Here is a 25,730-nt window from a genome sequence, read left to right on the forward strand (position 1 = left end):
TCCACCCAGAGACGTAGCTTTAAGGTCACTTCGCAGACTTACATTCTTCCCAAGTGAGTAAACGCAGCCTTTTGATTCCAAGATTGTTATTTAAACAGATTATAGAAGATATAATAAAATGTAATTACTCATTTTATGAACTGTGACTTTATCTACATTTCTTTTTAATAAAAAATGCTGATTGCAATTAGAGAGGGGAAATATTTTGGTTAGACATGTATGGCAGTTTCAGATGTCTTAGATTTTGTTATTAATGAAAATCATAGATTTTCACCCAGCTTGCTTTTCTTGACCCAAATGCTCTTTCTTTTTCTTCTCATCATCAGCCCTGCAAACTCATTCTGTAATCCAAAAATGAAGCAGAGTGTTCATTTGCCTAATAGTAAAAGTTGCAAGCCACATTCCCAAGTGACATTGCAAAAATCTCATTGTCCTCAGTAGGCTTGCACAAGTGTAACCAATGAAAACTTAGTAAAGATTTCTGGTGCAAAGCAAGTGAAATCTACACAGTCTCGTCAATGTTTTGGACCTACGAACAGTACTAAAAAGGACCTACTTCAATACTGAAAACTGATTTTGGTATTGAAGTAAGCTATAACTCTACTTTCCAGAAGATGATCTGTTGAGTCGTATTCAGAGTATTGTAAGGATAAACACCTCCTTCTTAAAAGAAGAAAAAAAAGGCTGAAAAGGTTTGGTTTAATTTTTGTGGGGGGGGGTGTGGGTTTTTGTTTTGTTTTGTTTTTTTTGCATAAATCTTGACTACTAGTTATGTCAAGAGTCACAGCTGATTTAAGAATGCTTCTCCATAGTTTTGCAGGGTTCCTTCCTCAAATAATTTCTCATTTAGTCAGGTGAAGTCTGTCTGTTCAGCTGGTAAAGAGTATTGAGGGCCAAATCCTCAGAATATACAGGCAGTCCCCGAGTTACGCGGATCCGACTTATGTCGGATCCGCAGTTACGAACGGGGATTTCTCGCCCCGGAGAACTAGAGCAGCGGGACACCTGGTCCCACCGCCCGCCTTCTCCGGGGCGAGAAAAGCTGCTCCCCGTCTCCCTGGTCTGCTGGCAGAGCCAGCAGACCAGGGAGACGAGAGCAAAGCGGCGGAGCACCAGGGGCCGGACCCGCGGCCGCTTCCAGATCAGCTGGAAGCGGCGCGGATCCAGCCGGGTGCTCCGCCGCTTTGTTCAGCGTCTCCCTGGTCTGCAGATCTGGAAGCGCTGATCTGGAAGCGCCACGGTTCGGCCCGGGTCCTCCGCAGCTTTGCTTCACGTCTCCCTGGTCTGCTGGGTGGGGGGACGCAGCTAGTGCCCCCCCCCCCCAGCAGACCAGGGAGACGTGGAGCAAAGCCGGGGGCCTGTGTTAGAGCAGGTGGGTCACTGCCGGTTGGTCCCGCAGCACCGCTCCTTGGCGCTACTGGACCAACCCGGCAGCACCCCAGCTGCTCTGCCCCAGGCGTCCTGATTCAGCTGCTGATCAGTTTCAGCAGTGACTGAATCAGGATGCCTGGGGCAGAGCAGCTGGGGTGCTGCTGGGTTGGTCCAGTAGCTCCGAGGAGCGGCCGCGCTACTGGACCAAGCCAGCAGCACCCGAGCTGCTCTGCCCCAGGGGTCCCAAAGTCAGCCGCTGCTGAAACTGACCAGTGGCTGACTACAGGAAGCCCCAGGCAGAGTTGCTCTGCCCTGGGCTTCCTGGAATCAGCTGCTGATCAGTTGCAGCAGCAGCTGACTTGGGGACGCCTGGTGTTCTTACCTTGAATCTGTATGTAAGTGGAACTGGTGTCCAGATTCAGTGGCTGTTGAAACTGATCAGCTTCATCAGCGGCTGATGCCAGTTCCGACTTACATACAGATTCAACTTAAGAACAAACCTACAGTCCCTATCTTGTACGTAACCCGGGGACTGCCTGTTCTTTGTATGGAAATAGTTGGCATTTTAGGGTATGTTTACACTGTAGGTAAATGCCTTTGGCTGACCTATGCCAGCTGACTTGGATTCTTGGGGTTTGGGCTAAGGGACTATTTGACTGTGGTATAGATGTCTGAGGTTAGTTGGAGCCCAGGCTCTTGGACCCTGCAAGGGGGATTGTCCCAGAGGTCTGGCAGAAATTTGAGCCTGAAGGACTCTACTGCAATTAAAAATCCCTAAACCCCAGCTGGCTGGGTCAGCTGAGCTGAGTGTTTTTAATTGCAACATAGGCATGCCCCTAAAAACCCTGATTACATCATGAGGAAAGAGAAAGGAATGTTTTTTCTCATCCACCAGGAGGCTAATTTACTTATCCACTACCTCAGACCAGTAATGTGTTTGTAGCGATACTTGCCTTATACAAGACAAATACACAAGTCCTTGGAATTTTTTCTCCATAAATTCCACTATATTCTGGATAAGAAAGGACTGGAAAAGTTTATGAATAACAAATAAATAAATATAAATAACAGCTTGCCTTTTTTTAAAAAAGGTAATTGAATACAATCGAGGAGCTTGAAAAAATTGTCTTTGTTGAACTTTTATAGTATATTTTATTGTGAAAACATTTTGTTGAGTAACTGCAAATGATGTATTGAATGGCTGAAAAATTGAAATAACTTTTAATTCATTAAGACAGAGGTTCTCAAACTTTGTGATACCCTGACCCTCCTCTAAGTTGCTCCTCCCCTCCCCCCAAGTTGCAACCCCACTCTAAGTTGCTCGTGACCCCCTGGGGGGTTGTGACCTACAGTTTGAGAAATGTGGCATTAAGATAATAAGCACATACCATGCCCTTTTTGGGGGGGGGAAGCCCATTTTATGACTTCCTCTTCCATAATTTCACATTTGCTACCTATACTCAGAGGAAAAGATGTGGGGAAATCAAGGCTTTCAAGGTTATATTTACCTAGGTAAAACGGAGCAAACATTTGATACTGTGAACCATATCTATCATCACAAGATTAGATCCCAGTATTCATTGATCCTGTTTGTATAATGCCCCCATGTGGTGACTAAATGCATCACATCCATCCTAAGATTCTAGTTTATTTGGGCAGTTATTGGCAATGCAGTGCATAGCTACTGATCACAGATATGACTCTTTTTAACCACTGAGATGACTAAATGCCATTATTTTGATTCTTTCATATTGTATTATTAGTGAAGGGGAAAAAAGTGAAACTAAATAACTTCTAAATTCAATTTATGTCTTTAAAAAGGATTTTGAATATGAATTTCTGAAAACTGGAAAATAACATTCTCATCTGTTTTTTCTTTTCTCTTCAGCATCTGAGTGAGTTGTAGCTCTTGAAAGCTTATGCCCTAAAACTCTAATAAATGTGTTTAGTCTTCAAAGTGACACAGGATTCCTTAAAGTCTTAAATGTTACAATATGAGTCTCAAACTGAACTTTATAGAAAAGACAATGAAGCATCTTCATTAATTGCTTTAGGCACTGCTTTGAGAAGTGTTTTGGGGGGATGATAGCTGTTATCTTAAAATGGAAGGGATATGTAGGAATAGTAACTACTTTAGGGAAGAAATTGTGCCTGGAATTTGTAGATATATTTATTTAAACAAAAAAGCAGGGTAAATTGTGGGCCTGCTAACCTTGGTAGCATCTTAGAAGCCTTAAACTCTTTAAACATTTGTTTTTGGGGATAACTGTGTGAAATACAATGGTTTGTGTCCGAAGATGGTCTAATAATCTTTTTTGGCAATTAAACTCTGTGAATATATTGTACATGCTTTCCATAACATTCTGCTACTGTTGCTTGAACCTGAGGATCTTGCACTTATCTATGCTAATTTGCACTGATCTATATTTGTGGACCCTCCAAAAGTGAGAAAGTGCAAAAGTTGTATTTGTTGTGCCTGAGTTTTATAGTTGCAGGATGGCTCAGTCTCTCCCTCTAGTGGCCAAGACACTTCTTCAGTTTCAGCTTTGAACTGCAATGAATAACACAAACTCAACTACTAGTTATTTTTATCTTCAGGTTTTCTTTGACCTTTACTTAGATATATTGCTCAAATAAGGGGTGAATCTGAAGCAAAGCTATCTAATTTATGAGACCTCTTCTCTGTAGAGTAAGAGGAATAGTTTTATCTGTGTTTAGAGTTGAATTTCAGCTTTCCATGTAACTTAATCTTTAACAAAGTTGTTAGTTGTCTCACAGAGGTAGTTGCGTTAGTCTAAGTAAAAAAACAACAAAGAACAAATAGTTCTGCAGCACCTTAGAGACTAACAAAAATGTAGATGGCGTCATGAGTTTCGTGGTAACAGCCTGCTTCTTCAGATGAATGGAGTAGGGATGTTAAATTTAGATTAATTAAACTAATTAAATAGTCGATGGGATTTTCCCCTCCCACACACCTTTTTGGCCTCACCCCAGAACCTAAGGGGGACATTAAAATTAACTCGCTCGATTTGTCACCTCCCCTCGCAGGCTCTGGTGTCCAAGGGAAATGTGGGGAGTGTCTTTCTGCTTCTTAGTCTCGAGTCGGGGACCATGTCATTGAGATGGGTGTGTTTTTTTGGATGGTGGTGGTTTTGGTTTGTTTGTTTGTTTCTTACTGTTGTGCAGGCCCTGACTGATTTTTTTTTTTTCCTCTGGGTCATTGACCCCGGACACAAAAAAGATTCCCCACCCCCGTATTAGTATTAAAAATAGTAACAAGAGCATTGCAACAATGTTCTGAGATCTACTATTTTAATTTAGAAATCCAGAGTAGAGTGTGACACTTTTTATTATATGTATGGTTCTCTAACCTCTATTTCATATCCTCTTTTTCTTAGCTTGGCTTCCTCTTCTGAATAAGGGTCAACTGTAAACAGCATACATGATCACAGGGGAGATACATGATCACCAAAGGTGGTTTTCCCAGGGCGAGGCTCATCCATTGCTCTGTGGGTGTACTGACTTCTGCAATTTCCCCAAATATGAGAAACTCAACTGTATAATTTGTGGTAGAGGGGAACTGCATTAGCACTTTCTCCTGGGGGAGCGGGAAACTGACCAGCAGCAGTTTAATATAGTGAGAATCTCTTAACTTGCCAAAAAAATTGGTTTCTGGTGATATGTATATATGTTGTATTATAGGGATTCCTCCAAGTTGCTTTATTTTTGGTGAGTTAATGTGTACATAACAAAACAAAATGTTTCTTTACAGTATTCTTGTACAGAGTACTCTGAACTCTCCTGTTTTCATATTCTCTTGATATCAGTATAAGGCTGTGATCCTATATCTTGCTGTAGAGCAGGGCTACTCAACTTTGGAAGCCCCAGAAGCCACAGTGATACTCACAGCACATGCCAAGGGCCACAACTTGAGTATGGTTGCATATACTTGCAAATACTTATGTAAATATATGCAAATAGCTTCTTTCACACTGACAGGCATGAACACAAAAATGAAGACAAGACTACATGTAGGTCCCATTTAAGTCAGTTCTTCTGATATTAATAAAAATGCAATATTTACCCGATTTCCATTCATGTGACAGCACTCTTAATGAGCAATGACAATCCAGGAATTTAACTTCTAAAACACATATCAACAGAAGACCATTATATTGACTACTTTTTTGTTTTGGCTTAACAACAGTACAGGAATATAACTAATACACATATCCAGGACTTGACACTAATACTAATACACATATCCAGGACTTGACAAACAGTGGTGAAATCTACTCGCCAGCCCAGTACTGCACATGCACAAGACCCATATGGTGCACGTGCGCGCCGCCAGTGAATGGGGTGACTGACTGAAATCTACTTGCTATGAGCAAATAGAAACAGCAATTTGTCAAGCCCTGCACATATCAACCCAAACTGCACCATAGATCCAAACTACACTGTGGGCTGTGTGTTGAGTAGCCCAGCTGTGTAATGACTTCTTACTTCTAGGACACAACTGTTAACATACGCAGTCATATCATAAATACATCCAGTTACTGTTGTTTTCTTAGTACTAAAACTCCCAGCTGTGTTCTAATATAGCATCTTTTTTCCTCCTTTTCCTCTTGAATCTATCTTGTAGTTGGTAAATACAGGCCAAACAATTTATTGGAACAAATTAGATACTTTTAGGATTAAGAAAATTTCTACTAAGGGGATAAGTGAAAGTGTCTAATTTAAACAGATAAATAGTTTTACAACTGGACTGCATTATCAGTTTTCCCCACCCTGTTTTAAAGATTAACTCTTCCTTTACTTAAAGTATATTTCTTCAATTGTGTGTTTGACTCTGGTATACGTGGCTGTATCTAATAGCCTAAAACAAGTTTTATATATTATGGATACTAGATATTTGCTTACAATTTGCTTTCTTTTTTGCTGCTTCATTCTTAGCAAAAATTAGGATTTTTGGATTATAGATTTGCATGCAAGCCAGTGCTACTAGTCTCTATTGCCAAGAGACCTACCACAAGCACCCAGCTAGTAAAGTTAGTTTCACGCTTTAAAGTGCATTTGGGCTCTACTTTTTTAGACTTTGAATATAAAGTGAATGACAGTGAATCCTTGATCCTTTCTGTTTGCTTATGTGTAACGATGCCTGCTCACTTCGCAGGGTATAGTAAATCTTAAAGTTTGTAAAACAATTTGAGATCTTCTGAAAGATCTGCTACAACTGCAAAGTATTACAATTAACTCACTGTCACAAGGGTTTCAACTGTAATTTGTGTTCTCAAGCAGTGTCTTTAATTAGTAGTGGCAGAAGTAATTATTTGCCCCGCTTAAACAATCCAGGTTTGTGGACTAATTGGTTATCTGCACAACCCAGTTTTGAGAGATCTAGTGGATCTTGGAGTCTTATGTATTTCAGGTGAAACTATGGGGCAGTGCCCCTGTTTCTATGCTTATCAACCCCCCTCTCTGGGGGTAGGCAACCCTGGCTCCACCCTGGCTGCCTGGAAGGTGTGGTAGCCTTTGCCAACCCTGGTTCTTTCCCCACAGCTGCCAAGCTCTCCTGGGAGCCAGGCCAGCCCTGGACACACCCACCCAGCCGCTAGGGGGTTAGGTTGGGCCGCCGTGGCTGGCCAAGCTTGTGTCATCCGGCTGCTGGGGGGTTGGGCGGAGCCAGGGTTGTTGTTGGCCTAGATTTTGTTCCCTCTGGCCGCTGCGGGGTTGGGACAGGCTGAGGCCATGGCCAGCTTGGCTCACTGCCTCTGGCCACTGAGGGGGGGTTGGGTTATGCCAAGTCTCTTCTCCCCTATCCTCTCTGTGGCCAGGGAGGGTCTGAGGTTGCCCCAGCTCTTCCCCCCAGCCCCGAGGCCACTCCAGCCTTTGTCCCTACACCTCTGTTCTCCCCACCTATTTGCCCATCCCTCCTGCCCCCTCAGCCCCAAGGCTGCCCTGGCCCCGAGGCTGCCCCTGCTCTTGTTTCACCCCACCCCCTGGCTCTTGCCCCCCTCTGGCCCCTTCCCCCCTCCTCAGCCAGCCCTTGCTCTTTCCTCCCCCTGCCACCAGGGAGAGGGGCTGGGGCGAGGTAGTGCCCAGCTGCCGGGGGGGGGGGGGGGGAGCCACTCCTTTGGATGTAATAGTGTAGTCAATTAACCAATAAGCAAAAGCTTATAGGTTAAATGCTTCCCCCGCCAGTAAATTTTTTAGCAGGATGGCCAGCAGTTTAGCTCGCTTCTGGCTTGTGATGGGTCTAGGACCTACCCCTGCTGTGACTCTGTATTTAAAATGTATTAGGAGCCAGGCAGCCCAGCTCAGTTCTGGTTCACACTGGGTCCTGGACCTACCCCCGCTGTGGCTCTACATTTGAAGTGTATTAGGAGCAGCATGGGAAGGCAGTCAAGCTCAGCTCTGGTTCATGCCAGGTTCAGGAGCTTAGATGTCCCCTAGACAGGAGCTGCTATCACCCCACACTGCGTCAGAGGCAGTAGCACTGGGTCACAGGCAGCCGGTCTGCAAGGGGAGCTGGTTTTTAAACTGGCTCGCCTCGCACAAAGCCAGTCTTAGGGGTGGTCAAGTCAGGTGGTCTTCTGGAGCTGCCATTTTGAAGGGGCCACCAACAAAGCCAGTCTTAGCAGCGGGCTGCAACCGGATTTCGGCCCAATCCCCTCCCCCTTTATTTTTTGCTTGATAAATTTTCCCCGGCAGTTAGGACTGGCCCTGACTTTGCGGATCAGCTCCTGTCTGGCATCTGTATTAGAGGCACCAGTGCAGAGTGGCAGAGAGCTCCTAAGGAGTGAGGTTGGAGTGTGTTGGCTTCTGGCCCCACCCCCAGGGACTATAGAATAGTTGACTAACCAATAAGAATTCATGAGGTTACTCGACTATTTAATTAACCAATATTTAATATCCCATGCCTCTCCAGGGCCTTGCTGGGTCCACACTCTTCCCCCTGTCCGCCGAGCACTAGGGAGGGAAAGGAAGAGAGGGACTGTGGGATTCAAAGTGATGCGATGACCTCACTCTGTCCTCCTGCAGGAAAAGTTTTTTTTTAAATATATAGAGATAAGCAATTGCTTTTGTCAGTTAGGAGTTACCAGCCTGGTAGCCATCGGTGGTGATTGAGCAGCATCGATTCAAAGTATATTGTGCATGTAAAAGGAGAAGCAGGCTGTGGGTGGTATCTGAAGTGGTATTGGTGCTAGCCTATGTAATTGTTCTTTGTATTCTTGTTATATTTTTATTATTTCATTGATATTTGTCTGTACAAGTCATTGTCATTACATTCTGATGTCAAAAATAAAATGATTAAAGAAATCTGTTACTTGAGTCTACAATATAGAGAGAGAGATGAGTCAGCCAGTTTAAAAAAGTCACAAACTGACCTCTGACTCCTTGCAGTTTTTTGGGAGGGTGGGGGGAATGTGCTTACCTTTATTCTTACATCTCTAGAACTTGTAACTGAAATTGCTGATTAGTAACACCTAGTGTTGGATCCTTTTTTCCTTTTTTGGCAGCATTGGTTTGCAATGCTGGCAGTGATCCAGTAGTATGTAAAAAGATACATTGTGGAATCTGAGTGCTCTTTTTTTTTTCACTCACATGAAGTATTTTTTATATTAAAAGCATGGTCTTCTCTTATCTGCATCTCTCATAGCACAGAGAAAATCAGGTCAGCTAGAAATCTAAACCGTTTCTGTGGCATGAATAGCGTTGTATAATCTGAGCCTCTTAAACAGCATGCTTTTATTGTTTTTTCTCTTCAAAATGAAGGTTTATTTCATGTGCAGAGAAATCCAAACACTACTAATTCTAAGCTAACACTTGTGCTGTGAGTTAAATATACCAGAAAAGTCTGAGTGGTTAGATGGTAATAGGTGAGTCATCTATCTGACTTAGTAGCTCAGCTGCTGCTTAAAAGTAGCTACTTCACTTTTTAAAGGGACAGTGCTCCGTATGGTACCTTATATCCTGTTAAGCAGACCTTGTAAATTATTCATGTTGCCTTTAATGTTTTCGGTCTGCTTTTAAGTTCTATGGGAGGAAGGGAAGCCTCCCTCTCAGAGAAAACAGAAATCAACAAAGATGATATTGCAGTAACTATGTGCTTTGGAAGAATGGAGTACTATTACTGTTCAAGTTTGTTAAAGTTGCTTCGGTATCTCTGGGTGAGTGAATTCTTTAGTTAAAATATGTATTTCTTAGTTCGACATTTTAATTACATTTCCAAAAAATTCCCTTACAAATTGTACACTGTAGAGAGCAGGTTGCTTTTCAGCTAGACTGGAAAGAAATATTTCATGTTCTAGATAAGATCTGTTTGTTTTATTTGAAAGTTTGGTTTCTTAACTGAAAATTAAAGGTTAAAAGAAATAATTATATATATGCTTTAATGATTCTGCAGTTCTTTAGTAACTGGAATTCACCTCTTGTTTTTGTCTATTATTGAAACTATTAATTAACATAGTTTTTCTTATTGAATATTCATAAACCTGCCTCCCTACTTACTCAAAAGCTAATCAGAATCTCCTAAAAGTACTGCTTTCAATAGTATTATTTTCTAACTGCTCCCCCATATTTAAACACTATGGGCAGTATTGCTGTGTGTAGAAAAATCACACTTGACCATTGTATTTTAACAGGTTTCTTCCCTCTGAAGCAGTTAAGGCCTAAATTCACTTTTTCTCTCATCAAACATCTAATCAATCTAGTTTTAATAGGTTGTTTTTACTGTAGTACTCTGCTTGACTTAAATGGCTGCTTTTGCTCTCTGATTCTGACTGATAATTAATTGTTTTACCTTTTTACAAATTTGACAGTGTTTAAATAAAAGGAGTTAATTATTGAGAGAAGTTCTTCAGTTAGAATTTGCATTCTTGGAAACTAACATAACACTGAAGGTCTTTTAAACTGATATATTATCAAACAGAATGGTGTGTTTAATCAAAGAGTTAGTCATTTAGAGCATCACTTTTTTCATTTGTTTTTATAGGTTTTTATGTATGGTATTATCTTCATTAACCTAGTGACATTTTCAGCGTTAATAAAGATGTTGATCTGTTAAACCTCTGAATGTGTATTGCTTATTGAGTGAAACTTGTTTAGAAATAGGCAGCAGAGCATTTGCTTCCCCCATTTAGTGTTTAATTCAACAATTCTCCTTATATATACTGAATAGCACTGGGGGAACTACCAGTTGTGGGAAAATGCTTTGCAACTTAATCAGGAAGAAAGAATGGCAAAAGCAGACCTTTTTTCTGTGAGAAGCACTAATTGCAGGTTTTTCTGGTAGACATTGAAACACAATCATGCAGACCTTCAAATATTTTTTTGGGGGGGTTTAATTCAGCAGAAGTACAGTTACAGATTCTTAAAAAGCAAGCATTCCTTGAGTTGCATGCTTAAGAGATGGATGAGTACAATAGGCATTTGTAAGTAGATGCATATCCTTTACAGTTATCATTTATGGCAAGCCAATATATTTGTTTGAATAGCTATGCTTTTGCAAATGTGTGATGAATGTCTCAAATTGGGTAATAAAACTGATTTTTGGATCATCCAGAAAGAGGGAGAGCGCTTTCATAACATGTAATTTGAGTTTGCAGTAAAACAGAACTCCATTGTATTTTCAGGGTGTGTCTGTATGTATTTTCAAATTGTGTATTTGCTATACATATTTTGATGGTTTATTATATTATATACTCTCATATGGACAGATATTTGATTTCTTTAAGCAATTTTAATTTAGTGTATTTTTAGTTGATGTTTTGTCATAAAATTTTTTATTTTTGTGTAATTTATTACACGTGTTAATTCTACAACCCTCTACACCTATTGAATTTCTAGAGAATTATATTTTTATTTTGGATTATTGCTAACCATCTAATGCAGATCATGATAATTTTTCAGAGTTCTGCTGATGTTACAGGTAAAGGCTACTAAAGAGATAATGTATCACTTCTCTTTGTATATAATCAAGAGTAACTGGAGATGTCTGAATTAATTGTCAAGCTTTGTGTAGAGTTATTTAATCCATTTTAGGGAACTGATATAACTTATTCATAATATGACCTGCTTTAAGAAGCCATAATTTTTATTTTGGTAATCATTGAATAATCACATTTTAAAAAAGCTATGATCTAAGAGTTACTGCTAGTTTCTCTCAGTGTATGTGTTTGGTGTAGTTATTTATGGTCGGTGGCAGAATCATCGTTCCTGAGTGTGCTATGGATTAAACAGTTGTGAATTTCAGTGGGCCTAATCACTGCTTCCCCTCACTCTCACTCTCTAATAGGAAGTTGAATCTTTATTTATTGTTTTGGTGATGTGCAGGAAAGCTGCCGCAGGCTGCACACAGCATTTCAAAGAGGCCACTGTCCAACTCCCAGCTGGCCTTGGGCTGCACACAGCATTTCAAAGCAGCAGTGCCTTGTGGAGTCCGGGGTCTGGCCCTGGGTTTCATGTGGTGCTGCTGCTTTGAAGTACCCCCTTTTTCTCCCCCTCTTCTCCTCCCCCCGCTGCCTCTTTCTGATACAGGCAGCAAAGGGGTAGGGAGGAACAACTAGTCGACCAGCATGTCACCTATCCAATAAGCATTTGCTTTTAGCATAGTCAACTAGTTGTTCACATCCCTAGAGACAGAGGCTTGTCCCCAGCAGCAGCCCCTATCCACGGATGGTCCGAGCTTCCTGAGGACAGAGGTGAAGCAGCCTCTGTCAGTGGAGAGGTCAGACCCCTGTGGACAGGGACTGGAGCAGCCTCTGTCTGTGGCCAGCCAGGGCTGCCGCAGAGAGAGGCTGCTTTGTGGCAGCCACCCCCTCTCTCCCTGCAGCTTCTGTCTGCGGGATGCTCAGACCCCTGTAGACAGGCTGCTGCCATCCCACACTGCTGACTGAGTATCAGAGGCAGCAGTGCAGGGTGGCAGGCAGCCAGTCTGCAAGGGGATCTGGTTTTTAAACTGGCTCCCCTCGCAGACCAGCTCCTGCCTTGCATCCCATGTGGCTGCATCAGATACTGAGGCACCACTATGGGGCAGCAGGGGCCTCCCCGGGAGTGGGGTCAGAGTGCACTGGCTGCTGGCCCCACCCTGGGTACTACAGAAAGTTGAGTAACTGATAAGAATTCATTCTGTTGTATTACCCACTATCTAACATCCCTACTTGCAAATGTCATGGAACACCACTACACTCTGCTGTTCAAACCTTTTAGAGATGATAGACTCTTACAAGTGATTATTTTTGCTAATTCTTATCAATGCTCACTCTTGGCACGTTTCACTCTATCTTACTTCAAACTCATGAAAAGTGTAGACACCTACGTGTAAGGTCATGGCACTCACCCTTGAGAAAAATGGAAACCCACGGCCTTTCACTAAGGCTGTGTCTAGATTTCATCCCTCTGCCAACAGAGGGATGCAAATCAAGCATTTTAGAAGTGCAAATGAGCCCGGGATTTAAATATCCCGGGCTTCATTTGCATACTTATGTTTTGACACTGTGCCTATCAGGCTCAGTGTCGAAAATGAAAGTAAAGTGTAGCTGCAGTTCTGTCACGTTTCTGACAACAGCAGGGGCTTTTCCGGCAGAGTACAGGATCTAGACGTACAGGCAGTCTAGACGTAGTCACAGAGGGAAACACCCAAAGTTCTTCTTCGAGTGGTCCCCGTGGGTGCTCCACTCCAGGTGTCGGGTCCCGTCCCGGCGCCGCTGGTCGGAAGTTTTCCATAGCCGTAGTTGGGCCGGACCGCGCATGCGCGAGCGGAGCGCGCGGCGTTCGCGCCTTTGCAACGGTCCGGCCCCCCCCCTTGTCAGTTCCTCTCAGCCGCCCGTGGTCGCTGGCGGAACGCCGTTTCTCTCCTCACAGGACCGTCTAAAAAAAAAAAAAAAAAAAAGAAAGACAAGAAAAAGAAAACAGACGAAGATAAAGAATAGTAGTTATTTAAAAAAAAAAAAAAAAAAAACAAAACAAAACAAGAAGAGGACGAGAGAGGGAGATTATGCCTGGCTCACCAGGTTTTAAGCGGTGCATACACTGCAAGGAGGCTATGCCTGCCTCTGACGGGCATGAAGCCTGTGTTAGATGCCTGGGAGAGTCGCATGTCCCGCAAAAATGCGCTCATTGCGCAAAGCTGACTCCCAGAGCGCGGAGAGAAAGAGATATGCGCTTAAAGCTCCTCCTCTGTGATAAAGCGCTACAGCCTTCTGAGCAACATCTATCAGGAGCGCCCGGAGGGCACGGTAACAGAGCGAAGTCTCCACCGGCAACGGGAACGCAAAAGAAAAGGGCTTCCCCTGCCCGCTCCCTCCCGCCCCCCTCATTGTCCCGTGTGTCTCAGGGACATAAACAGGGAGCCTCCGGGGCCGCGAGACAGCCGGAGAGATTAAAAAAGCCGCAGGCGGCAACATCAAGCCGCACGTCATCGGCACCGGCTATACGTCCCGCTGAGAGCGCAACTGACACGCAGCGCTCGGCACCGCTCCAAGGGCTGGAGCCGCGGCAGTCTGCCCAGCCGCGAGTCAGAACGGCACCGCAAATGCCTGCACTGAGTCAGGGTAAGCCGGCACCGGGTCCGGCACCGGATGCAACCCTGCCACACGGCACCGCGGAGCTCAGTGAGCATAATAAACAGAGCGCCCCCCTCCGTGCCGACTCGGCACCGGCCGATCAGCTTGCAGCTGCAACGGCACCGCAAGAACAGCTGCCTGGGGTGCCGGCTAGGGCAGTAACACAGCAGGACGAAGCAGTCCTGCTTAGTCCTCCCCCTGCCCATTCTTCTTTATCAGTGCAAAGGGGAGAGACTCCTTTTGTCTCTGCAGTCCCCACTAAGGCTGCTAAGAAATCTGTCACGAGGCATTCAATTTCACCCTCACTCGAGCCTTCAATCTCTCCCTCTCATTCACCAAGCATTACTCATCGCACATCTTCTCATCACCAAACAAGGTCCCCGCGATGCAGATCAAGGTCTCGTTATTCTGATCGTCACGGGCGATGTCATCGTTACTATAGGGAATCATCATATAGATCTCGTTCACCAAGTTATTCCCCCCCAAGATCCTATCATAGGAGGTATGCCAGTAGATACTCCTCCCGAAGGTCTTCGCCTGATCATCCTGATCATAGGGGCCATCAAGCATCCGAATATGAAAGGCATCACTATCGTCCTGACCATTGTTGTTGTCATACCCCTCATGAATCGCGACAATTATCACCAATTAAGGACTGGAAGGGGGCGTCATCTCGACAGCACACCCACTCACCTTCAGTCCAGCTATCTGAGCCTGAGGAAGGGCAGATATCGGATGGGGACGATCAGCTGCACAATATGTCACAAAAAGATATGTCGTCATCCTACCCTGACGACGCACTGTTTGAGGGGGACCCATCTCCCCCAGACGACACAAAGGACTTTCAAGATCTGTTTAGGAGAGTGGCCCAATCTCAGGAGGTTCAGATATTGGACACTCCAACGAAACAATTCAAGCTCTGGAGGAACCTAAACCCTAAACAACAATCTAAGGTCGCCTTGCCTATGGACGAGGCTATCCTCCAATCAGCTGCGGAAATCTGGCGTACCCCGGCTTCGACTCTACCAACGTCAAAACCGACAGAAAAGCGATATTTTATAGCGTCTAAAGATTCAGAATTTCTTTTCACTCACCCGCAACCAAACTCGCTGGTGGTCGACGCAGCTCTCCAAAGGGCTAAGAACCCGCAGCTGAAAAATGCGGGCATTGATAAGGAGGCGAAGAAACTGGATGCCTTTGGCCGTAAGGTTTACACGTCAGCCACGTTGCTCCTTCGCATAGCGAATTACACAGCTCTCCTAGCCAATCATAGCTTTGATAGTATAACAAAGCTTACTGAGCTGTCTCAGAGATCATCAGAGACAGACAGGGAGCTACTACGGTCTATTCTGAAGGAGGGCTATGCGTGTTCAAAGGCCAATCTTCAGATAGCTATGGATATAGCTGATACAGCTGCTCGGGGAGTAGCAACAGCGGTATCAATGAGGCGATCTTCTTGGCTCGCCACGGCCGCGGTACCTAAGGAGCTGCACTCCAAGGTAGAAGACCTCCCGTTCGATAAGATAAAATTGTTTGCGGAGAAAACGGATGAGATCCTTCATACTGGGAAGGACTCAAGAACAACGCTTCGCACGCTCGGCATGTACGCACCACCATTCCGTCGCCGGCGTTATTTCCCATACCAGAGACGGTATGACTATCAGTCGAGGAGACAGCAGAATCGCCCCTTCGACCAAGCGCGATCGAGACAGCGCCCCCAGCGGAGGCGTCCACCACCACCTAGAGTGACAGGCACGGCTGCCTCAAAGCAGCAAGTTTGACTCCCTGGTCGAGGGCAAGCGCACACTACCAATCAACCTGGACAAACCCATGTTCCACCACCGCTTACGACCTTACTACCACCAATGGGTCGAGATAACAACGGACAAATGGGTGCTGGAAGTCATAAACAACGGCTTCACCATTCCTTTCACCTCCATCCCCCCCACCACCCCACCCTCCCCGTACCTGTTCAGGGATCCATCTCAAGAAAATCTCTTGCAACAGGAAGTTCATCGTCTCCTGGATATCGGAGCAATAGAGAGGGTCCCCGATCAGTTCAAGGGAAGAGGGTTTTATTCCAGATACTTTCTAACGGAAAAGAAAACGGGGGGTTGGAGGCCCATTCTCGATTTAAGAGGTTTGAATCGTTATCTTCGCAGACAGCGTTTCAAAATGGTGACCCTGAATTCCATAATACCGTCCCTCGATTTAAACGATTGGTTCGCTGCCCTCGATTTACAAGATGCGTATTTTCACATCACAATACATCCTGCGCACAGACGTTTTCTACGATTCATGATAGGCCACGATCACTTTCAATATCGCGTTCTACCGTTCGGGCTGGCGTCAGCGCCCAGAGCGTTTTCAAAGACCCTGGCCGTCGTAGCAGCTTATCTGCGTCGGTTACAGGTGATAATATATCCGTACCTGGACGACTGTTTAATAAAAGGCGCCACGCAGCGAGAAGCGTCACAAATGGTGGCGATGGTCGAACAAACTTTCGAATCACTCGGCCTCCTTCTCAACAAGCAGAAATCGACACTTATTCCAACTCAGTTTATAAGGTTTATAGGGATAAACCTAGACTCACGCATGGCAAGAGCTTACTTACCGCAAGAAAGATTTCAGGCAATCAAGGATCTTGTCACTATACTCACTGGCAACATGACCATATCGGTACACAATTGCCTTCGTCTCCTCGGGCACATGGCAGCGGCCACAGCAGTAGTTCCTCATGCACGCCTCCACTTGAGGAGCCTTCAGCATTGGCTATCCACGGTTTACGTCCCCGTGAGGCACGACATTCAGAAGCTAGTGTGGTTACCTCCACATGTTCAGAGATCGCTGCAGTGGTGGACAGAAGCGAGAAACCTTCTCACGGGAGTTCCATTCCATCGACAGCAACCAACAGTGCAGATAACATCGGATGCCTCGCTCATAGGCTGGGGAGCCCATATGGACAACGAGCGAATACAGGGCAAATGGTCGCTCAACGAGAGACGTCTGCATATAAATCTGTTGGAACTTCGAGCAATCTTCTACGCATGCAAACACTTTCTTCCCCAGATCAGAGGGCTTACAGTAAGGATACTGACAGACAACGTAGCGGCGATGTATTATGTCAACAGACAAAGGGGAGCACGATCACGTTCCCTATGCGCCGAAGCAGTGCGGTGCTGGAATTGGTGCATACAGAACAACGTAAGCATAACAGCATCGTACTTACCTGGCACCGCCAATGTGATTGCAGACTCCCTCAGCAGACAGTTTCCCACGGATCACGAGTGGGAAGTAAGGACAGACATTCTATCTGCCATATTCCAGAGATGGGGTACTCCACTGGTAGACCTATTTGCAACATACGACAACAAGAAATGTCACCTATATTGCTCGAGAGCGGGGCTCGGCAAGAGCTCTCTCGGCGATGCGTTTCTGATCAGGTGGAAGAAAGCACTTCTGTATGCGTTTCCTCCCACGCCGCTTATCGCCAGAACACTGGAGAAAATCAGGTTAGAGGCAGCAACGGTCATTTTCCTAGCTCCAGCATGGCCCAGACAAGCCTGGTTTCCATTCTTACACAGGATGTCAATTCAACCACCTTATCTTCTTCCTCTCCATCAGGATCTCCTCACTCAGGAAGGGGGGACACTGTTACACCCCAGGCTGCAGTCGCTGCATCTGACGGCGTGGCTTCTTACTGGTTGAAAGGAGATGAAAATCTATGCTCCGAAGAGGTCAAGACAGTACTTCTTCATAGTAGAAAACAGTCTACACGGAATACCTACCTGGCAAAGTGGCGGAGATTTTCTGACTGGTGCATTCAGAACGATATACACCCCCTATCGTCTCCTCTACAGAACGTTTTGGACTACATCCTTGATTTACGAGAGTCAGGTCTTACGCTTTCGTCTTTAAGAGTGCACTTGGCAGCCATCAGTGCTTTTCATCAACCAGTAGGGGGTTCTGCGCTCTTCTCTCACGCAATTACAAAAAGGTTCTTGAAGGGACTTCAAAACTTATATCCGCCACGAAGCGCGCCCTCTCCTTCCTGGAATCTCGATTTAGTGCTGGATACCATTATGCACCCACCTTTCGAACCCTTGGCATCGGTTTCGCTACATATTTTAACGATGAAAACAATCTTCCTGCTTGCAATTACATCGGCGAGACGGGTAGGGGAATTGGGGGCGCTGATGGCAAGCCCCCCCTTCACTGTTTTTTCCAAGGACACAGTAACGCTCCGATTACATCCGGACTTTATCCCCAAAGTTTGTTCTTCTTTCCATATCAATGAACCTATCGTTCTTCCGACCTTTTATCCCAAACCTCATTCCTCCAGTAGAGACGCTCTGTTCCACACACTTGACGTCCGACGTGCACTGTCGTTCTACATAGACAGAACGCGCCAGTGGAGACGAACCGACAGGTTGTTGGTATCTTTGGCACCTAGATCGAAAGGCAAGGCACTTTCCACTCAACGCATTGCAAAATTAATCACACTCTGTATTATGGAATGTCATTCAATTAGAAACAAACCTCTTCCTTCATTACCTCGGGCTCACTCCACGAGAGCTGTAGCGACTTCCACTGCATTTGCAAGGGGAGTTCCCCTGGCGGATATTTGTCGTGCGGCTACTTGGGCTTCTAGTATAACTTTCGCACGGCATTATGCCATAACGAAGCGGTGGGCTTCAGACGCTGCAGTAGCCTCTGCGGTACTGTCCACGGTAGAAAATAATTGACCCGGAGCGCGTTCTGGGTTACTGCTTTGTACTCACCTGGAGTGGAGCACCCACGGGGACCACTCGAAGAAGAAGAAGAAGTTACTCACCCTGTGTAGTAACGATGGTTCTTCGAGATGTGTCCCCGTGGGTGCTCCACGCCCCACCCTCCTCCCCGCTCCGGGTCTCTCTGCTTTGTCTTTCAGGGACCGAGCGGTGAGAGGAACTGACAAGGGGGGGGGCCGGACCGTTGCAAAGGCGCGAACGCCGCGCGCTCCGCTCGCGCATGCGCGGTCCGGCCCAACTACGGCTATGGAAAACTTCCGACCAGCGGCGCCGGGACGGGACCCGACACCTGGAGTGGAGCACCCACGGGGACACATCTCGAAGAACCATCGTTACTACACAGGGTGAGTAACTTCTTCTTCCCTCTCTTTTTTCCATCTATGTGGAATTAAATTTGTTCTGTAAACTGAGGTATGTGCAGTTGTGTGCCACCAGTAGAAACACCATGCTGCTGGCTGTGGGCGCTCTACCGATTGGCTGGGTGGCACCTGGAACTCTCTTGAGTAGCTGCCCAAGCATTCCGCTTACAGGAAAGAGTGGAAATATCCCAGAATCACTATATGAAGATCAGAGGCAGAGCGTGCCCTGTGACTCCATGACAATTGCAAAAGTAACAAAGGGCTTTTCATTTGATCCACTTCTCCGAGGCTTTCCCTACTCTAATGAGCCAGTAGGGGAAAAGGCATCCTTTTCCATCAGTCCTCCTTTTAGCCTAGCTTTCCTCTCCTCTTAGACTGTGCCCCAGACACCCAAGTTCTTCCAGGTGACTCTTTCCTCCCATCAACATCATTGTCATTTTTCCTTAGTATTGAAAATCTGAAATGATCTCAAGTTTCTGATCTCTTTCAAACACCAAGGTAGCTGGCAGTTGGCACATTTTGTTAGACATAAAGAATATCAAAAGCAAGCTCTGGTTTTGTCCATATACTGTTGACATTTAAGTCTATGATGCATCTTAATTTCCCTCCCTCTCTTCTAGCTTTCTTGTAGGTCATTGTGGTTTACAGATAACACAAGAGAGATGACGGCTAGAGCCTTGATGGAAGTCTCCTGCTAAGCCTTACATATTGATGCATACCATATTAAAGATTGTGTGGTATGGTTGCAGGAAGCTGACAGAGGTTTCTTTGCTTCCACTATAGCACCTCCAAAGTCTTTCACAGTTTAATTGTTCTGAGAAGTTAACAGATTAGTGAACATTTGCTTGCTGTACTTGTTTGCAAATTCAAGTTTTTTTGCACTGTGAAGACTTTTCTATTACTTCACAGATAAAATGCACTTGGATTCAGTTTGAACTGTCCTCTGCTATGGAAACAGAATTATGTATTGAGCAACAAATAGGGATGTAAATGGGTAACCGGTTATCCAGTAAGCCTTATGGGGTGATGCTTACCAGTAACTGGTTAACAAGCACCAAGAGCAGCCCACTGCACTTTGGGGTGGGAGGAGAGGGGAATGTGTGCACGTGCTGCAGCCCAGCTCAGCAATAGCAGGTCCCTGTGCGCAGCGCAGTGTGTTGGGTCTGGTGCAGCTGAGCTGGAGTAGACCCCTGCCCACAGAGTGGTGCAGGAGGCCCATCATGCTGCGTCACAGGCCAGTTAACCGGTTAAACATAGAGTTTAACTGTATAACATTTTAAATTAGATTTTATGTCCCTAGCAACATATGCCATGTCCTCTGTTTACATTCTAGTCAGCCTCAGTCACTGGTTAGAGGTATTGGGGTAGTTTTCTGTCATAGCCTACAAGTTAAATACTTGTCCTTTCTGTCTGTTCAATGACCAGGTCCATTGTTGGTCAAGATTGTCACCATTAAAATGATAGCTTCTTTAAGAACTTCTGGAATTCTGCCCTTCTCCACAAAGGAAAATATTGACCATCTAGCTACCAACCATTTTTAGGGAAGGTCATTAAGAAGGTTGTGGGAAGGCAACTCTGGCTGTTCTTTGAACCTTAAGATTTTTTGGACCCCAGGTAGATTTGGTTATAGCCCTGAGTTAGGGTTAGAAACTTCACTGATCTCCTTTTACTAATTGATGCAGATAGTGTGTCTAGATCATAGATTACAATCATCAGCATTTGATACATTTGACTGTAAGACTTTTTTTACTTGTGTGGATATTAGTGGGCTGGATGGAGTGGCTTTTGAGTGGTTCCATTCCTATCCTTCTGAGACAACCCAAGGAGTAATTGTAGTCAATTTTTTTAACATCTCTCTTATTTAATCTGTAAATAAGATTGCTTAAAGAACCAATGAGGAGACACGGGCTGTGGTGGTTCAGTGTGCCAATAAAATCCAGTTCTAGATTGCTAGTTCTTCTAAGCTAGCTGGAGCAATGAAATGAATTGCCTAATTCCTAAATGAAATGGGATCTTGGATGAAAGCTAGCCAACTGCAGCTCAATCCAGATAAGACTTACTTGTGGATAGGCTGGTAAAGTAGCTGGAAGAAGATGACAATAATGATTGGGTTTCCTTGGTACAGCATCCTTGGGACCGAAGATGTCTCAGACCAGGGAGTTTGCTGGACCAGGGGAGGTCAGGGCTTTCACTGCTGGCTGCCCCACTCTGGGCTTGTCTGCTTGAGGCTCCCTGCCCTGCCACTGGCCCCTAACGCTGGCCCTGCATGGCTCCCCACTCAGCTGCCTGCCTTCTGCCCCAGGAAATCCCAGAGTTCCCAGCAGGGACCTGTTGGATGCCACCAGTCCCACTACCGAAGCCACCTGCACACCCCATCCCACTTCTAGGGGCTGCCCCACTGCTGCTGGGGATTTTGTCGGTTCCCTGACTGGGGCTGCCCATCTCCATCAGCCCTCCTGCAACCAGGAGTGTCCCCAACCCCACTGCCACTGGGGATTTCCCAGGGTTCCAGACTGGGGCTGCGTGGCCATCAACAGCCCTGCTGCAGCTGAGGCTGTCCCTGCTGGAGCCAGGACTCCCCTGTCACCTGGTCCCGCAGATACTATCAGTTCCCCGCCTGCTTCCCAGTCATTTCCTTGCCTTGCTGACACTGGGGACTCCCCAGCCACCACGTGGTCCAATTGATGTTACAGGTTCCCTAGCCAGGGTGGGGTCCCCTCATATGCTGACTGGCTCAGATGGGGTTCCCCAGCCCCTGCATTGCTCTTTGGTTCAGCAACATCTGTGGCCCTGTTGGACCAGAGAGTCATGGATTTGGGAGATTGAGCCTGAACTCATAAGAGCATAAGAATGGCCAAACTGGGTCAGATCAAAGGCCCATATAGCCCAGTATCCATTACCAGGTGCCCCAAAGGGAATGAAGAGAATAAGTAATCATCAAATGATACATCTCCTATCACTCATTCCCAGCTTCTGACAGAGACTAGGGATACCATTTCTACTCATCCTGGCCAATAGCCATTGATGGACCTATCTTCCATGAATTTATCTATTTCTTTTTTAAACCATGTTGAAATCCTGGTCTTCACGACATCCTGTGGCAAGGAGTTCCACAGCTTGACTGTGCATTGTGTGAAGAAATATTTGCTACTTCCGATTAATTTTATTTGGTGACTGCTAGTTCTTGTATTATGGGAACAAGTAAATAATTTACTTTTTCCATACCAGTCATGATTTTATTGACCTCTATCATATCCCCCTTAGTCTTCTCTTTTCTAAGGTGAAAAGTCCCAGATTTATTAATCTTTCCTCATATGTCAGCTGTTTCAAACCCCTAATCATTTTTGTTGCCCTTTTCTGAACTTTTTCCAGTGCCAAGATATCTTTTTTGAGATGACGCCACCACATCTGTATGCAGTATTTAAAACGTGTTGGTGTACCATGGATTTATATGGAGACAATAAGTTATTCTCTCTTATTCTCTATTCCTTTTAAAATTATTCTCAACATTCTGGTGTTTTATTGCTACTGCATATTGAGTGGATATTTTCAGAGAACTATCCACAGTGACTCCAGATCTCTCTCTTGAGAGCTCACAGCTAATTTCGTCCCCATCATTTTGTACATATTGGAAAAAATGATCCCAACTATATTACTTTGCATTTATCAACATTAAAATTCATATGCGATTTTGTTGCCCAGTCACCTAGTTTTGTGATATCCTTTCGAAGCTCTCCAGAGAAAGCTTTGGAATTAACTTTCTTGAACAGTTTGATATCGTCTGCAAATTTTGCCACCTCAGTGTTTAACCATTATTCTAGATCATTTATGAATATGTTGAATAGGATTGGTCTGAGTACAGACCCCTGTAATTTAACTATTAGTTACCGCTCTCTATTCTGAAAATAGACAATTTATTCCTATCCTTTGTTTCCTTTCTTTTAACTAGTTATGAATTCATGAGATAACATTCCCTTTTTATGACAGCTTAGTTTGCTTAAGAGCCTTTGGCAAAGGACCTAGTCAAAGGTTTTTTGGAAATCTAAGTTAATTATAGGAACTGGATCTTCCTTGTCCACATGTTTGTTGACCCACTGAGAGAATTTTAGTAAATTAGTGAGGCATGATTTCCTTTTACAGAAACCTTCTTGACTTCCCCCAATACATTATGTTCCTGTATGTATCTAGCAATTCTGTTCTTCACTATAATTTCAACCAATTTGCCCAGTTCTGAAGTTAGACTTACCAATCTGTAATTGACAGGAGAACCTCTAGAGCTCTTTTTGAAACTTGGTGTCACATTAGCTATCTTCCAATTATTTTGTAAGAAAAGATGATTTAAGAGGTAAGTTACAATCCACAGTTAGTAGTTCCACAATTTCACATTGGAGTTCTTTCAGAACTCTTGGGTAAATGCCATCAGGTCCTGGTGATTTGTTACTGTTCAGTTTATTAATTTGTTCCAAAACCTCCTTTAATGACACCTTAATCTGGGACAGTTCCTCAGATTTGTCACCTTAAAAAAAAGTCTCAGGTTTTGGAATCTCCCTCACATCCTCAGCCGTGAAGATCAATGCAAAGGATTCATTTAGTTTCTTCACAATGACCTTATCTTTGACTGTCCCTTTTGCATCTTGATTGTCCAGTGGTCTCTCAAATTTTGTAGCAGGCGACCTGCTTCTGATCTACTGAAAAAAAAAATGCTATTACTTTTTGAATTTTTGGCTAGCTGTTCTTCCAATTCCTTTTTGGCTTTCCTAATTATATTTTTACTCTTCATTTGACCGAGTTTATGCTCCTGTCTATTTTCCTCACCAGGATTTAGCTTCCCCTTTTTAAATAATGCCTTTTGATTTCTCACTGCTTCCATTAGATTTCTCACTGCTTCCTTTAGTTGGTTAAGCCAAGCCACAGTAGCACTTTATTAATTCTCTTACTGTGTTCTTTAATTTGAGGAATACATTTAAGTTGAGTCTCTAATATGGTGTCTTTGAAAAGTTTCCGTGCAGCTTGCAGGGATTTTACTTTTGACACTGCACCTTTTTAATTTCTGTTTAACCAACCTCCTCATTTTTATGTAATTCCCCCTTTTGAAATTAAATGCAGTGTTGGACTACTGTGGTGCCCCCCCTCTCTCCCACACCAAGAGATGTTAAACTGAATTTTACTATGATCACTATTTCTAAGTGGTCCAACTATAGTCACCTCTTGGACAAGATTCCACACTCCATTTGGGAATAAATAGTAAAATGCCTTTCCTCTTGTGATAGGGCGACCATCCTTCCCATTTTTACTGGACAATCCCATATGTAAGCCTTATTGAAGCTGTCCCGACTTAAAAAAAGGGGGGGGGGGGATTTTCCCTTATTTTCAGCTCTGCTACTCTCCCTGCTGGTCAGTGCACCTCCAGCAATCTTCTGTCTGTGGCTGGCAGGTAAATGTGACAGTCAGTGGCCAGTAGGTGGCGCTCTCAGGCAAGGTTCTGAGGCAGAAAGCCTGTTTGCTATAGATGAGTAAGAGTATGGGGATGAGTGAAGGGTGTGTCATCCCTCCTCATGTGCACCCTAAAGCACGGTTTCCCAAGAGGTCTGCCTGCCTTTTTCAGCTGCAAGAGAGAAACCACAATCCCTGGCACCTACTGTAGAACTAAATCTTGATCCCTGGTGACTCCTTCCGCACTGAATTCCCATCGCCCCCAAGGTAAATACTTAATCCCTGGTGCACTCATTTTCCCATGCCACACATGCTGAAGCCCCAAACTTCAGTGTGTCCCTTCATTGCAGCTGAAGTCCCAGTCCCCCATGCTTCTGTCCCCCATGGGCTGAAGCCACAAGCCCTGGTAAACCTTGCAGGGCTGAAAGCAGGAGCTGAAGGGCTGAAGCCCTAACCCACTGTCCCAAAACTGAAGCTAGGAGTGGCAGGGCTGGATCCTGGATCCCTGGCATTCCCTGTGAAGCAGAAGCCCTCAAGCCATGGGCAGAGCTGGGGGACACTGGGGATGATTCCTTCTAGAATCACAGAGCTGGAAGAGACCTCAGGAGATCATCAAGTCCAGCCCTCTGCCCAAGGCAGAACCAATCCCAACTAAATCAGCCCAGCCAGGGCTTAGTCAATCCGAGACTTAAAAACCTCTATGGATGGAGATTCCACCATCTCCCTAGGAAACCCATTCCAATGTTTTCCCACCCTCCTAAGGAAATAGTTTTTTCCTAATATCTAACCTAGACCTCCCCCACTGTAACTTGAGACCATTGCTCCTTGTTCTGTCATCCGTCACTACTGTGAACAGCCTCTCTCCATCCTCTTTGGAACCTCCCTTCAGGAAGCTGAAGGCTGCTATCAAATCCCCCCCTCACTCTTCCGATCTCCACAAGTTTTCAAAGATAATGGCCAATGGCTCTGCAATGACACTTGCCAACTCCCTCAGTACCCTCGGATGCATTAAATCTGGGCCCATGGATTTGTGTATGTTTAGCTTTTCTAAATAGTTCCTAACTTGTACTTTCCCCACCAAGGGCTGTCCATCTCCTTTCCCTACTGGGTTGCCTAGTGTATTTGTCTGGGAGCTGACCTTTTCCGTGAAGACAGAGGCAAAGAAAGCTTTGAATACTTCAGCTTCTCCCACATTATCTGTCACAAGG

The 25,730-nt window shown here is 44.9% G+C and overlaps 1 protein-coding gene and 1 non-coding gene across 3 annotated transcripts in view; both read left to right on the plus strand.

The window, feature by feature from the left end:
* KIAA1671 (KIAA1671 ortholog) overlaps nt 1-25,730 on the plus strand; it is a 190,068-nt gene that overhangs the window by 58,571 nt on the left and 105,767 nt on the right. The gene's annotated exons all lie outside the window — the stretch shown is intronic.
* On the plus strand, nt 4,810-4,972 carry LOC112546958 (U1 spliceosomal RNA). Its single transcript, XR_003090693.1, has one exon. It is a non-coding gene; the product is annotated as a U1 spliceosomal RNA (small nuclear RNA).

The sequence above is a fragment of the Pelodiscus sinensis genome, chromosome 15 (assembly GCF_049634645.1).
Source record: "Pelodiscus sinensis isolate JC-2024 chromosome 15, ASM4963464v1, whole genome shotgun sequence".
Taxonomy (NCBI): domain Eukaryota; kingdom Metazoa; phylum Chordata; order Testudines; family Trionychidae; genus Pelodiscus; species Pelodiscus sinensis.